The sequence below is a fragment of the Eretmochelys imbricata genome, chromosome 2, assembly GCF_965152235.1.
Source record: "Eretmochelys imbricata isolate rEreImb1 chromosome 2, rEreImb1.hap1, whole genome shotgun sequence".
Lineage (NCBI taxonomy): Eukaryota > Metazoa > Chordata > Testudines > Cheloniidae > Eretmochelys > Eretmochelys imbricata.
In genome coordinates, this window is record NC_135573.1 from 255491589 (window position 1) to 255507679 (window position 16091).

Sequence of the window (16091 nt, forward strand, 5' to 3'; positions counted from 1 at the left end):
TTCCAAGTGAAAGAGAAAATACAACACAAATAATGACATCTCTTGGCTTGTTTATTTCTAAACATAAATTACTACCTGATATGCTCTGAGCTATGTACAGCAGAGTTAGTGGCTATCAGTAGTTGTGTCAAAATTCCTCATGATTAGACTGTTAAATGCTAGTGCCTTAACTAGAGTTTCTGTACAATCCACATTAGTTTTCCATCCCTAGCCATCATCCACGTCTATCAAAATGCCCAGTTTTTGTTGGAGAGGTTATAAAATGGCTAATTGTGATAGAAACCAGTGGTGAAAAGTGCTAGCAGTGGTTTGCTTTGAGTCTCCCAGTGTTTTGGCCTCTAAGGCTAAAGTAAGAGAGTTGTAGGGTGGTGACAGCTATACCATTTACAATCTGATACAATCATTTCCTGATATTTTCTTGACCTGCTGCTCTCCAGCATTCTCACAGACCTTGATTCAGAGCATGCGAGTTCGTAAACAATGTGTTTTCATTTGCTAATATGCAGAGACTAATAAAAGGAGAAACTGTTGTTCTCAAGTGGTCCTCTCAGCGGTGTACCTTCTACTTTTGGATTCAGTGTTACTCACTGCCAGTCCACCATCATTTCATTTTCATTTTGTGTTCATTTTGTCAGGGGTATGAAATGTAAATGCAATTCTGATATTTCGCCTTTAGGGGGCAGTTGAAATCTATAACAGATATTTGGCTACTGTCTGTTCCAGGTGCATATAAACTTTAAGGGGCTGAATGTTTTATGGAGGATACAACTGAAATAGCTGTAAATAACAAAGACACTTGGGCTTTGTTTCCCCCTATGCTAACAACTGCCTTTCCTGCTTGTAATGCAACTATAACCCCTTTTTAAAGAATTATGATTTCATTTATTACACTAGACAGCTGTGCACAGTGCAAACCCGTGACCTTCCCGGATGAAAAGGGTTGTGGAAATTACATACCTGTACTAGATTTACCAGTGGTGTTGATGTCTTCATTTTGTATGTCTGGCTCTAAGCCAAGTCCAGATTCTGCTTCTTTAAGAGTGTAATTGCAGATGAGTATGTTAACACTTTATATACTATGTGAATACTTGGTAATGCTGTTAATTTGTACCTGTCCGTGCAATGTACTGGGGGATATTTTTAAAACTATTTTTATTTTTCTAGGTATTAGCTGAATGTGGTGTTAGTCCATATCCCAGTTGTGATTTGTATTACGATAGTGAAAAGAGGCTCCCAGCTGAGATCAGTCTCACTTGCTAGGTGCTATACAAATACATGGTAAGAGAGAGTCCCTGGCCCGAGTTTACACTGTAACAGATAAGGCAGACAAAGGCTGGGAGAGGAACCAAAAGCACAGAAAAGTGAAGTGATTTTCCCCATTTAAGCCTGTGTATTTAAAAAAACAGACGTGTCAGTTCTATCTGTCTGCCCCAGTGTTTGTTGCCTGGCAGTGGAGCTGTGTGGGAATTATATATAAACCCCAAAGTGCTCTGCGGGTGACCTGACTCAGTGGGGAAGTGAGGAGCAATTTTGCTGTTATTTTTGAATGGTCGTCTGCAGTCATACAGCCACGCAGATCAGTAATCAGCGGGGATATAGGAAATGTTCATTTCTGTGCTTCACGTCTATCTAATCAGCTCCACCTACACAGTTCTGGAGGAGCCAGGTCTTGTATGTTCGCTAATGGCCTGTGCAATTAGTGGAGTATCCGCTGTTGCCGTAAGTCGGATTCAAACACTGAACAGTGGCTCAGAGTACGTACCTAAAAATATCTGAAGTGTGTATTTTGAATCTCTGGTTAAGTATGTGGTGTTGGTGTTCACTGTATATATATATATGTATATATATGTATATATATATATATATATATATATATATATATATATATATATATATATAAGTAAAACCCTGCTCTCCCACGTAGTGAAATAGGGCAGCAATGCAAGCACGCATTCGATTATGCCCTTCATGCAGCCTTGTCAGGGCACTTTCCCACCCACCGAGTGTAAAATCAGCAGCTTTAGCCACATAATAGTCCCAAAATAATCACTTCAAAAAGCTGAATGAAACTACTTTGTACATGCTAGTTGGAGAGGCACAACGGTTGGCATTCCCACTTTCACTGACCGTGCGTTCCACAGGCAAGGAACAAAGGAGCAAAAGGATCTTGAATGATGCATGTCTAATGTTATTTAGGAAATGGGACGTGGATTGTTACCCAAACGTAGAGAGGAACTATTGTGCAAGTCATTTACAAAGCAGGAGGGAGTAAAGGCCATTACAAACTCCTGCTAATGCCTCTCTCACCAAGTTGTAATGTGCAGCAAACTTGGGCTTGATTGTAGCTAGAGAGCTGGGAGAAAGTCAAACAAGCCAGTCAACCTGCTAGAGCACTTTGTCTTGCCCTAGGCCCCCGCACAGTAGTGCTAACAGTCTTGAATCCTGTCTCGCTGTGTGTAGATGCATCCATCTGGTGTAAAATACCTTATGGAATCTGACCAGCACCTGCCAGCCTGCCTCCATCTTCCACTCAGCTAGCCAGGTTGAATGAGGCTACAGCCTGCAGCTCAGACATGTCAAGCCATCCCAAAACACAAACAGGTAGTGAGAATTGTGGAGATGGGCAGCGAAAGACTTCCCTGCTTCCCAGGAGCAGTGGGAGGCTCAACTCATTAGGCCAGATCTTCAGCTTGTATGAAGTAGCATAACTCCACTGTAGCTCCCATTTACACCAGCTATTCAGCTAAGGCACTGGCCCAAACTCTGTAAGGTGCTGTAGGATCCAACGCACTGAACTGATCATAGTTTAAACAAACAAGGGAAATGGAGCTAAATCAGATTAAACTCAAAGATGGGCTCCAACTGTAGGGCTGAGATGCCAAAAAAGTTTCCAGTGTTCTGTGGCCTAATTCTGCTTCCACCTATATCATCAAACTACAAGGCAGTGTGGTGCCGTGGCAGGAGACTTGCTGTGTGGGACCCTGAGCAAATCACTTCACTGCTCACTATACAAAAATAAATAAATACATAAAAATAAGATACTTTCCTTCCTTTGAAAAGCAATTAGAGATCTCTTGCTAGCATGTGCGGCAGAGGAGTTAGACATGATCATACCATAAAATGGCTGCAAATCCATTTCCTGATTTACACCGGTAAAATTAAAGTGTAATGAAATGCAATCCAAGATGAAACTGAACAAGTTGGTTATATAAATAAGCTTAAACTTGAGTTTGATTATATAAGAAAATTGCAAAATGCAAACCAAGCTAAAAACATGAAATGTGAAGTAGTGAAAGCTAGGCAAAAATCTGACCTAGCCCATGGCAGTGCTAGAGTACAGGCAGCCAAACTGTCCATCAGCTGTTCTCTTAGGCTAAAAGTTGACCTACTTCAGAGCCAGCTGAAGGACCTTCTGCAACACTTGGAGCTCTCTCAGGGGGCCTATGGCAGTCAGAGTAGTCAGGCAGGTGGGAGGTGTCTCTCCATTTCCTGTGTGCCATTGGAGGGTCCTCTGTACCTGCCCCAAATGTCAGCATGAAGGGACAGGTTATGGATGGGCAGGGACCATAAAAATTGCCTTATGGATCAGAGCAGAGGTCCATGTAGTCCAGTATCTTGTCTCCATGTAGAAGATTGAGGGCTGAGGGCGTTGATGTTGTTCCCTGGCTCATCTCCTTGCTTAAGGTCTGTGGGCATGGAATTTCACGCTTTGAGAGAGGAAATCTTAACCTGTCCAGTTCCTAGCAAAGCACATTTGTCAGTAACATACTTGTGTTAGTGTGTTTGGGACACAACTTTACACCTGGCTCAAGATCAGCTCCAGGTGTAAAGTTCAGAGGCCAGCTCCTCAGCTGGTGTAGAATACCATCTTACATGTGGGTTACATCCCCCTGCAGGGGCTGGGTCACCTAGAGGCTTGAATCTGCTACAGCATTTGGCTAACAGAGCTAGATTTCTAGTTCAGTCAGGAGAGCAACTTACTTTAAGATCCACAGCTCACAGGTTTAATCTCTGCTGATGACCCACACATGGGCTTTGCATTATAGGTGGAGTTCCCTGATACAGGAATCCCTGACTTCCAAAGACCTCTGTGACTTCAGCCTGCGGCAGCTGGAAGCTACAGGGTACCAGCAAGGTGGGGGGCCCCCAAGTTCTGAGCTGCTGAGGGCAGTGCGGGGCCCCTCAGCTCCTGGACGCCATGGGTTGGAGGGACACTGAAGCTCTCAGCTGCTGTAGCCAGCAGGGGGTACCCTGCAGCTCCCCACCACTGAGGGCGGCAGGAGGTACCCCATAGCTCCCAACCACCACGGGCGGCAGGGGCTCCGAGCCACTGCAGGACATGGGACCCTGCAGCTCCCCGCCACCTTGGGTGGTGGGAGACCTTGCAGCTCTCAGTGAGTGGAGGGAGGCCTTGGGGGCCCCCAGAGCTCCCAGCTGGCCCCTGCAGCTGCCCAGCAGCTCCTCATTTTGTCATGGATATTTTAGCAAAAGTCACGGACAGGTCACAGCCTCCATGAATTTGTCTTTATTGCCTGTGACCTGTCCCTGACTTTTACTAAAGATATCTGTGACGAAATCTTCGCCTTAACGATGTGCTTACCCTGGTTCCAAGCTGCTGTCAGATCTGTTGGGACTGGCAGCTTTGCTTGTCTATACTTGCAGGTTGCATAGGTGCAGTGGCATAGTGGCTGGCCACAAGTGCTAGAATCAGGCCTGATTCCCAGCATACCCAAGAGATGTTTTCAAAAGCATCTAATTGACTTAGGAGCCTGAGGCCTGGTTTACACCTAAAACTTAAGTTGACCTAGTTACATCGCTCGGGGGTGTGCATGAAAAGTTCACGCCCCATAGAGACGTAGTTAAATTGACCTAAGCCCCGGTTTACACACCGCTAGGTCAATGGAAGAATTCTTCTGTCGACCTAGCTACTGCCTCTCGAGGAGGTGGATTTCCTATAGCGATGGAAGAACCCCTTCCATCGCTGTAGGAAGCATCTATGCTATAAAGCTAGAGCTGCACCACTGTACCACTTGTGGTGTAGACATACCTTATGTTCCATTGTCCAAAGTGACTTGTGCCCAGATCCGCAAGGTATTTCGGCATGCAGTTCACATTGAAATCAATGGAAGTCAGGCACCTAAATACCTTTGGGGTCTGGGCCTTAGGAGCCTCTCTTCCATCACCTTTCAAATTGCCAAAGTCACTTCTGAAAATGGGACTTGGGTGCCTAAGTCAATTAGGCACTTTGGAAAATGTTCTCCATGGTCTAATATACCCAAGGCACATGCTCCGAGTGTCCATGGTGCACAGCCTAGTAATAGCAAACAGCTAGGTGCTCAGGGGGTTCTTCAAGTAATAACAGTCATTAATAAAAGCAGACTTTGGGCCTGATTCTGTTGCCACTGCAGTCTGTAGCAAAACTTCAACACGAGAGGACTGGGCCATTAGGATCAATTTTTTGCACTGGAGGGAACACACACAGTTCAGGCTAATGTGCTAAAAGTAACAGGTTGTTGGCAGCTCCCATTGCATGGCCCTTCATCTCTCAGAACATGGCCCTCTTTAGTACAACATGCATATTTGAAAAGAGGCACCACTCCCTACAACATTATATCTAAGCCTACTATACTCCTGCTCTAAAGGAAACTGCAGCTACCAAGTGAGCACATTGCTCTTACTAATAGCAAGCTAATCAATTTGAGTTACTGTATACATTAGTAATGCCCATGTAATCCTAGTGCAAATTAGGTTTGGGTAGAATGTGAAGCCCATGATATCCTGTCTTCCTGAAGCAGAGCTTGGATTTACAGCTCCCTTGGGAATGCCACACTAGAACCCCTCCTCCCTCCCTCCTAAATCCTCCCTTGCTTGGATACAGCCTGGTCCTCTGATTAAAATTGTGCGGTGGTTCAGAAAATGATTTCCAGCCAGCACCTCTCAGTGAATTACTTTTTTTAGACAACACATTTTTACCTCAAATACAGCTGGACGTTATGAAATCTAACGCAGGATAAACATCGGCCTGACAGTGGGAAGAAGAGGGCAGGGCAGCGCCGCATCATCAGCAGGATGAGAAGATGCTGCAGGATGGTCGCAAAGTTCCTGAAGCACATTACCTGTTTGCACTGAGGGACACAAAGGCCATGGAGATCAGAGAGCATTGTTTTTCCACAGGATGCAGCAGAAAGACCTCCACATGTGTGCTGATGTGCTCGTGTAACTCCCCCTCCAGGCTAACAGCAGACAGCGTACTTCTTGACTCCAGTGGGAGTTCTGTCAGAGACGGAGAGGTGGAGGGTCAGGCCTAGTGGTTGGTGCAGTGGCAGCTAAGCCAGGAACCAAAACCAGAGGTAGGAGCCGGAGTCAGGAGTCAAGTGTGGGGTTACAACAAGCCAAGAATAGGGCTGGGAGCTAAGCTGGCGGAAGAGCCGTGCTGTAGCAGGACTGGGAACAAGGCTGAAGTCCGAGCAGGGCTGGAGCAGGACAAGGCCCGCAGAGTCTGTCATCACTATCAGACAGGGGAGAGTTCTGAGCCCTGAAGTGCCACTGGGGAGACTGAGCTGCTGTTTCTCCTGTGGGGCTTACATACCTGTGCTGAGAGGCACCAGACCAGCTCCTGGCTTGTGGATTGGCTGGAGCCTGGCACAGGAATGACTCATCACCGCATGTGGCTTAATCAGGCTCTAGTTCAGGGATGACTCATCATTTTACACCAAACCTGAGGATGCTTCCCCAGTGTCCTCGGGCCCGACTGATGGGGGGTGTGATCAATGACGTTTCTGAAGGAGGTCAGGTGCATGTATATTACTGGCCAGTTCTCATGAATGGTTCAGTAGGCCATACCCTTCCCAGTCCACAAGGTACAAGAGTTGTCCTCAGAGAAGCTTAATATCCAGGCTCTGTCTCACCAAATATTCTTCCTGCCCCTGAACCTCAATGAGTGGTGGAGGTAGTTGTGAACATCCAGGAATGGAGTTTCTTTAACAAGGAAACATGTATTCCGTAGTACGGGGTAACAGAAGCTTGAAGGCCACAGGGTAACTGAAGCTTGATCTGTTGGATGACCCATAATGGGCCAAGGTAACAGTGGTCTAGTTTCCTTGAGGGTCAGGAGGTAACCAAGTGTTGAGTCAAGAGCCATAGCTTGTCTCCAACTGGCATGGGAGGAGAGTCTTGCCAATAGAGGTTGGCATATCGGTTGTAGTCCTCCTTGGCTGAGTTTGGGTGATTTTTAATTCCTTTCTATGTGGTGGCAGTGTTGCCAAATCAGAGGCCACGGAGACACACAAGATCTGGGGTACAGACGGATGGAATCAGGAGTGGAAGTCATAATTGACATAAAAGGGACTTTTGTGGGTGGAAGACAGTACGGGGATCAGCCTGGGCCAGTTCAGCTTTAATCTCGTCATTGAGGCTGAGGTAGAAAGGGTATATCTGTACCTCTTCTTTCCAAGCTGTATCAGTGACCAGGCATCGGAAATGTGTGGCATAGGCTGTGATTGGTCAGCAACCTTGTTTGAGTAACTGTAGGACAGATTCAGTAGAGTGGGCGCAGTTTAGGTCATCAAACATGAGTGAAAAGACAAACAAATTCATCCAAGTCCAAACTGATTGAAACTGTAATAAAGAACAATATTGTCAGACACATAGATGAACATAATTTGTTGAGGAAGAGTCAACATGGTTTTAGAAAAGGAAATCATGCCTCACCAATCTAGAATTAGAATAATAGAATATCAGGGTTGGGAGGGACCTCAGGAGGTCATCTAGTCCAACCCCTGCTCAAAGCAGGACCAATCCCCAACTAAATCATCCCAGCCAGGGATTTGTCAAGCCTGACCTTAAAAACCTCTAAGGAAGGAGATTCCACCACCTCCCTAGGTAATGCATTTCAGTGTTTCACCACCCTCCTAGTGAAAAAGTTTTTCCTAATATCCAACCTAAACCTCCCCCACTGCAACTTGAGACCATTACGCCTTATTCTGTCATCAGCTACCACTGAGAACAGTCTAGATCCATCCTCTTTGGAACCCCTTTTCAGGTAGTTGAAAGCAGCTATCAAATCCCCCCCCCCCATTCTTTTGCAAACTAAATAATCCCAGTTCCCTCAGCCTCTCCTCATAACTCATGTGTTCCAGTCCCCAAATCATTTTTGTTGCCCTCCGCTGGACTCTTTCCAATTTTTCCACATCCTTCTTGTAGTGTGGGGCCCAAAACTGGACACAGTACTCCAGATGAGGCCTCACCAATGTCGAATAGAGGGGAATGATCACGTCCCTCGATCTGCTGGCAATGCCACTACATATACATCCCAAGATGCCATTGGCCTTCTTGGCAACAACGGCTCACTGTTGACTCATATCCAGCTTCTCGTCCACTGTAACCCCTCGGTCCTTTTCTGCCGAACTGCTGCCTAGCCACTCGGTCCCTAGTCTGTTCTTTGAGGGGATCAACAAGCATGTGGGCCAAGGGGATCCAGTGGATATAGTGTACTTAGATTTTCAGAAAGCCTTTGACAACGTCCCTCACCAAAGGCTCTTACGCAAAGTAAGCTGCCATGGGATAAGAGGCAAAGTGCTCTCATGAATTGGTAACTGGTTAAAAGATAGGAAGCAATGGGTAAGTATAAATGGTCATTTTTCAGAATGGAGAGAGGTAAATAGTGGTGTTCCCCGGGGTCTGTTCTGGGACCAGTCCTATTCAACACATTCATAAATGATCTGGAAAAAGGGGTAAACAGTGAGGTGGCAAAATTTGCAGATGATACAAAATTACTAAAGACAGTTAACATCCAGGCAGACTGCAAAGAGCTACAAACGGATCTCTCAAAACTGGGTGACCGGGCAACAAAATAGCAGATGAAATTTAATGTTGATAAATGCAAAGTAATGCACATTGGAAAGCATAATCCCAACTATAGATATAAAATGAATTAGCTGTTACCACTTAATTAGCTGTTACCGCTCAAGAAAGAGATCTTGGAGTCATTGTGGACAGTTCTCTGAAAACATCCCCTCAATATGCAGAAAAGGGCAACAAAAATTATTAGGGGTATGGAACGGCTTCTGTATGAGGAGAGATTAGTAAGACTGGGACTTTTCAGCTTGGAAAAGAGACAGCTAAGGGGAGATATTAAATGAGGTCTATAAAATCATGACTAGTGTAAAGAAAGTAGATAAGGAAGTGTAGTTTACTACTTCTCGTAACACAAGAACTAGGGGTCACCAAATGAAATTAATGGGCAGCAGGTTTAAAACAAATAAAAGGAAGTATTTCTTCACACAACACACAGTCAACCTGTGGAACTCATTGCCAGAGGATGTTGTGAAGCCCAAGACCATAACTGGGTTTTAAAAAGAACTAGATAAATTGATGGAGGATAGGTCCATCAATGGCTATTAGCCAGGATGGGCAGGAATGGTGTCCCAAGCCTCTGTTTGCCAGAAGCTGGGAATGAGTGACGGGGTGGATCACTTGATGATTACCTGTTCTGTTCATTCCCTCTGGGGCACCTGGCACTGGCTGCTGTCGGAAGACAGGATACTGGGTCTAGATGGACCTTTGGTCTGACCCAGTAGGGCCATTCTTATGTTCTTATATATATTCACTGGATTCTGTTCTCATAAAACTCATTGGCCAGCCCCAGTTTAGACTGGTAGCCTTCTGTATCTTGGCTTGTGGATTGTATCTTAAATCAGTTGCTCCAGGTGAAGAATAAATCAGCAAGAAAGTTGAAGTGACTTTGGTAACACAGTCACTAACTTTTTGGTTAGAGAGATACAGATCATTGACAGTACCATATGGAGTGGAAATCTATCAACTTCATGAAAAAACTCATACAGATACAGACAGACATCATCTTCCTTTCCAAATGCAAACAGATAGACATCATACCAAAAGGACTGAAGGTAAAAAATCCATTACAATCTACATACCACACAGACGATGCTGACAGCTTGTGCCACACGCTCTCAAAGAAACTGCGGAACCACCTGATCAACATCCTCTACAGCAAACAGGGAAAGATTAAGAATGAGCTCTCAGAACTGGATACTCTCATAAAAAACCAACCTTCCACACAAACTTCCTCGTGGCTGAACTTTACAAAAACTAGACAAGCCATTTGCAACACACACTTTGCTTCTCTACAAAAGAAAAAGGACACTAAACTATCTAAACTACTACATGCCACAAGGGGCCACAGCAGTGGTTCCCTTAACTCACCCAGCAATATTGTTAATCTATCCAACTATACTCAAAAAGAAAAGGAGGACTTGTGGCATCTTAGAGACTAACCAATTTATTTGAGCATAAGCTTTCGTGAGCTACAGCTCACTTCATCGGATGCATACTGTGGAAAATACAGACGATGTTCTTATACATACAAACCATGAAAAAATGGGTGTTTACCACTACAAAAGGTTTTCTCTCCCCCTACCCCACTCTCCTGCTGGTAATAGCTTATCTAAAGTGATCACTCTCCTTACAATGTGTATGATAATCAAGGTGGGCCATTTCCAGCACAAATCTAGGGTTTAACAAGAACGTCCGAGGAACGGGGGCGGGGGGGGGGGTGTAGGTAGGAAAAAACAAGGGGAAATAGGTTATCTTGCATAATGACTTAGCCATTCCCAGTCTCTATTCAAGCCTAAGTTAATTGTATCCAATTTGCAAATGAATTCCAATTCAACAGTCTCTCGCTGGAGTCTGGTTTTGAAGTTTTTCTGTTGTAATATCGCAACTTTCATGTCTGTAATCGCGTGACCAGAGAGATTGAAGTATTCTCCGACTGGTTTATGAATGTTATAATTCTTGACATCTGATTTGTGTCCATTTATTCTTTTACGTAGAGACTGTCTAGTTTGACCAATGTACATGGCAGAGGGGCATTGCTGGCACATGATGGCATATATCACATTGGTAAATGTGCAGGTTAACGAGCCTCTGATAGTGTGGCTGATGTTATTAGGCCCTGTGATGGTGTCCCCTGAATAGATATGTGGGCACAGTTGGCAACAGGCTTTGTTGCAAGGATAGGTTCCTGGGTTAGTGGTTCTGTTGTGTGCTGTGTGGTTGCTGGTGAGTATTTGCTTCAGGTTGGGGGGCTGTCTGTAGGCAAGGACTGGCCTGTCTCCCAAGATCTGTGAGAGTGATGGGTCGTCCTTCAGGATAGGTTGTAGATCCTTGATGATGCGTTGGACAGGTTTTAGTTGGGGGCTGAAGGTGACGGCTAGTGGCGTTCTGTTATTTTCTTTGTTAGGCCTGTCCTGTAGTAGGTGACTTCTGGGAACTCTTCCGGCTCTGTCAATCTGTTTCTTCACTTCCGCAGGTGGGTATTGTAGTTGTAAGAATGCTTGATAGAGATCTTGTAGGTGTTTGTCTCTGTCTGAGGGGTTGGAGCAAATGCGGTTGTATCGCAGAGCTTGGCTGTAGACAATGGATTGTGTGGTGTGGTCAGGATGAAAGCTGGAGGCATGTAGGTAGGAATAGCGGTCAGTAGGTTTCTGGTATAGGGTGGTGTTTATGTGACCATCGTTTATTAGCGCTGTAGTGTCCAGGAAGTGGATCTCTTGTGTGGACTGGATACTCTTAGCCCAGCAGAAGAATCTGACCTATCTCGGGGCCTCTCCTTCTGCCCCTCCACCCCCACGAACATGATACAGTTCTGTGGTGACCTAGAATCCTATTTTTGACGTCTCCGACTCAAGGAATATTTCCAACACACCTCTGAACAACATACTAATCCACAGAGACCTTCCTACCAAGACTACAAAAAGAAGGATTCTGGGTGGACTCCTTCTGAAGGTCGAAACAACAGACTGGACTTCTACATAGAATGCTTCCGCTGACGTGCACGGGCTGAAATTGTGGAAAAGCAGCATCACTTGCCCCATAACCTCAGCCATGCAGAAAACAATGCCATCCACAGCCTCAGAAACAACTCTGACATCATAATCGAAAAGGCTGACAAAGGAGGTGCTGTCGTTATCATGAATAGGTCGGAATATGAACAAGAGGCTGCTCGGCAGCTCTCCAACACCACTTTCTATAAGCCATTACCCTCTGATCCCACTGAGGGTTACCAAAAGAAACTACAGTATTTGCTCAAGAAACTCCCTGAAAAATCACAAGAACAAATCCGCACAGACACACCCCTGGAACCCCGACCTGGGTATTCTATCTGCTACCCAAGATCCATAATCCTGGAAATCCTGGACTCCCCATCGTCTCAGGCATTGGCACCCTGACAGCAGGATTGTCTGGCTATGTAGACTCTCTCCTCAGGCCCTACACTACCAGCACTCCCAGCTATCTTCAAAACACCACCGACTTCCTAAGGAAACTACAGTCCATCAGTGATCTTCTTGAAAACACCGTTCTGGCCACCATGGATGTAGAAGCCCTCTACACCAACATTCCACACAAAGATGGACTACAAGCCGTCAGGAACAGTATCCCCAATAATGTCGCGGCAAACCTGGTGGCCGAATTTTGTCCTCACCCATAACTATTTCACATTTGGAGACAATGTATACCTTCAAACCAGTGGCACTGCTATGGGTACCCGCATGGCTCCACAGTATGCCAACATTCTCATGGGTGACTTAGAACAACGCTTCCTCAGCTCTCATCCTCTAATGCCCCTATTCTACTTGCGCTACATTGATGACATCTTCATCATCTGGACCCATGGAAAAGAAGCCCTTGAGGGATTCCACCATGATTTCAACAATTTCCATCCCACCATCAACCTCAGCCTGGACCAGTCCATACGAGAGATCCACTTCCTGGACACTACAGTGCTAATAAACGATGGTCACATAAACACCACCCTATACCGGAAACCTACTGACCGCTATTCCTACCTACATGCCTCCAGCTTTCACCCAGATCACACCACACGATCCATTGTCTACAGCCAAGCTCTACGATACAACCGCATTTGCTCCAACCCCTCAGACAGAGACAAACACCTACAAGATCTCTATCAAGCATTCTTACAACTATACCCACCTGCTGAAGTGAAGAAACAGATTGACAGAGCCGGAAGAGTACCCAGAAGTCATCTACTATAGGACAGGCCCAACAAAGAAAATAACAGAACACCACTAGCCATCACCTTCAGCCCCCAACTGAAACCTCTCCAACGCATCAAGGATCTACAACCTATCCTGAAGGACAACCTGTCACTCTCACAGATCTTGGGAGACAGGCCAGTCCTCGCTTACAGACAGCCCCCCAACCTGAAGCAAATACTCACCAGCAACCACATACCACACAACAGAACCACTAACCCAGGAACCTATCCTTGCAACAAAGCCCGTTGCCAACTGTGCCCATATATCTATTCAGGGACACCATCACAGGGCCTAATCACATCAGCCACACTTAAACACACACACAGCTCGTTCACAGGACATCTACCAATGTGATATATGCCATCATGTGCCAGCAATGCCCCTCTGCTATGTACATTGGTCAAACTGGACAGTCTCTACGTAAAAGAATAAATGGACACAAATCAGATGTCAAGAATTATAACATTCATAAACCAGTCAGAGAACGCTTCAATCTCTCTGGTCACTCGATTACAGACCTAAAAGTGGCAATATTACAACAAAAAGCCTTCAGAAACAGACTCCAATGAGAGACTGCTGAATTGGAATTCATTTGCAAACTGGATACAATTAACTTAGGCTTGAATAGAGACTGGGAGTGGATGGGTCATTACACAAAGTAAAACTATTTCCCCATGTTTATTCCCTCCCTCTCCCCCCCACCCCCACTGTTCCTCAGACATTCTTATCAACTACTGGAAATGGCCCACCTTGATTATCACTACAAAAGGTTTTCTTCCCCTTCACCCCCCTCACCCCTCCGCTCACCTGCTGGTATTAGCTCATCTTAAGTGATTACTCTCCTTACAGTGTGTCTGGTAACACCCATTGTTTCATGTTCTCTGTGTATATAAATCTCCCCACTGTATTTTCCACTGAATGCATCCGATGAGTGAGCTGTAGCTCACGAAAGCTTATGCTCAAATAAATGTGTTAGTCTCTAAGGTGCCACAAGTACTCCTTTTCTTTTTGCGGATACAGACTAACACGGCTGCTACTCTGAAACCTCTCTTCCATATGTGTTTGATAGATTTCAGAAGGGCCTATTTATTATTTTTCATTTGTATTACAGTAGTGCCTAGTAGTCCCACTAGCAGACCGTGACACAGTTATGCTAGATGCTGTACAATCCCATCATCTAGACTGACCTCCTGCATAATACAGGCTGTTGAATTTCACCCAGTGTTCCTGCAGCAAGCCCAACAACTTGTGGTTGAAATACTGTATATGTTCTGGGAAGGTATCCAGTCTGGATTTAATGAGACCAAGCGATGACGAATCCACCACATCCCTTGCTAATTTGTTCCCTTAAAGGATGATGTGGCTAATATAAGAAGGATGGGAAGAAGTATAGAGGATGCACCCGAGTCTCCGAGTTAGGGTAGGTATGCATTTTGTTAAAGGTTAGTTCAATGTTTTTTAAACAGGTCACCCCATTTGTTCCATGCATCAGCCTTGCAAATTTAAAACAGTGGGGACAATTCCCTCCTGCACCCAGATCTGCACAGCACAGGAGAGGGCGTGTGTCTGTCAGTCAGTCACAGGGGCTGTCAGGGTCCTGGCTTCCTGCTTCTGTGGGTTGATCTAAACCACTCCTGGCCCCGTCTAAGTTAAAGCTGCCACATAAGAACCAGTGGAGCACAGCTGTGCTCTACTCCCCAGCTTCTGAGTATTGGTCAACAACTGGTAGCAAATATTGACAACAGCTCCAGGCAAGCTCTATGGGTGTAAAACCTAAACTAAAGTGTTCTTTCCTTGGGACTTGTTAATGAAAATAAACCTCCCAACCATTGTGTTTAAGGCCTCAAATTAGCTGAAGCCCCACTGAGCTGCTTTTTCTGTCTCTAGTTCTGTATTCAAACTAAGCTTTAAAACAGATACCTATTATGCTGTATTAAGGAAATAAATGTACTAAGTGGTTATCTGGAGAGGTGGCTTTTCTGTTAAATGGCAATAAAGCAGAGCTAGAAAGGAGGAAGCTGACATATTTCCTTCCCTAATCACATCTGAAAACACTGCATTCCAAGGCTCTTGCAGGGCCACTTTAACAGGCACAATAGTTGAGACTTATTGCTGGAACGATTAACAAAGGAGGGAGTAGGGGGGATATCTGCAAAAGGTAATTCTGGCAGGAAACACCTGCAGGAATGCCCGAGAGCCTGAACGGTACTAGAGAAAGGATGCTGGGTAACTGGGGAACCAGGTCAGCTCTTTCCTTTGAAGACAGGGCAACGGAAATAATTGTACAGTCTCTGTATTGCCATAACAGTGTCATCGGGCCTGATTCTCCACTGCCTTGCCGGTGTGAAGTGAGTGCAGTGTGGGCGTACAATGCTACCCAATCAGAATGGACCGAGCCAAAGCCCTTTGAAGTCCATAGGAGTCTCTCCATTGGCCTCAATGGGCCTTCGATGACTAAATAAGGGGGGCGGCAGTGGAAAACCAGGCCCTTGGTATTCAATCTATATAAACGTTAATGGGTCAGACTCATTCACATCTAAATGCCTCCCATCATTACAGCAACTGCGCACCTCGACAAATTCATTCTCACAGCACTCTTGTGATGAGGAAGTGTTATCAGGCCCATTTTACAGATGGGATATCAAAGCAGAGAGAGACCAAGGCCCAGATCTTCAAAGGCATTTAGCTACCCATGTGCCTCTTTAGTGGCCGAGGTCGCCCATTTAGGCTCCACTGACATTTTCAAAACAGCCACTCAGTTGCTGCCTGACCTAGTAGTCAACTAAATCCCCGATGGTTGGCAGATGCCTCAAACCTGTCAGACCCTGCAGTAGGAGGGCCGGGTTCAGGTTGGTGGGGAGGGGAGCAGAGTATGGCACCCACACAAAAGACAGATGGGGACACAGGGAAATGGGTGGGCATGAGCAGGAGACAGAGAGAGAGAGTTTCAGCTGCTAGGGCATGAGCTATCTAAGCGGCTGTCCTGGTTTAGGTGTTTAGCTCCAGGAGAGG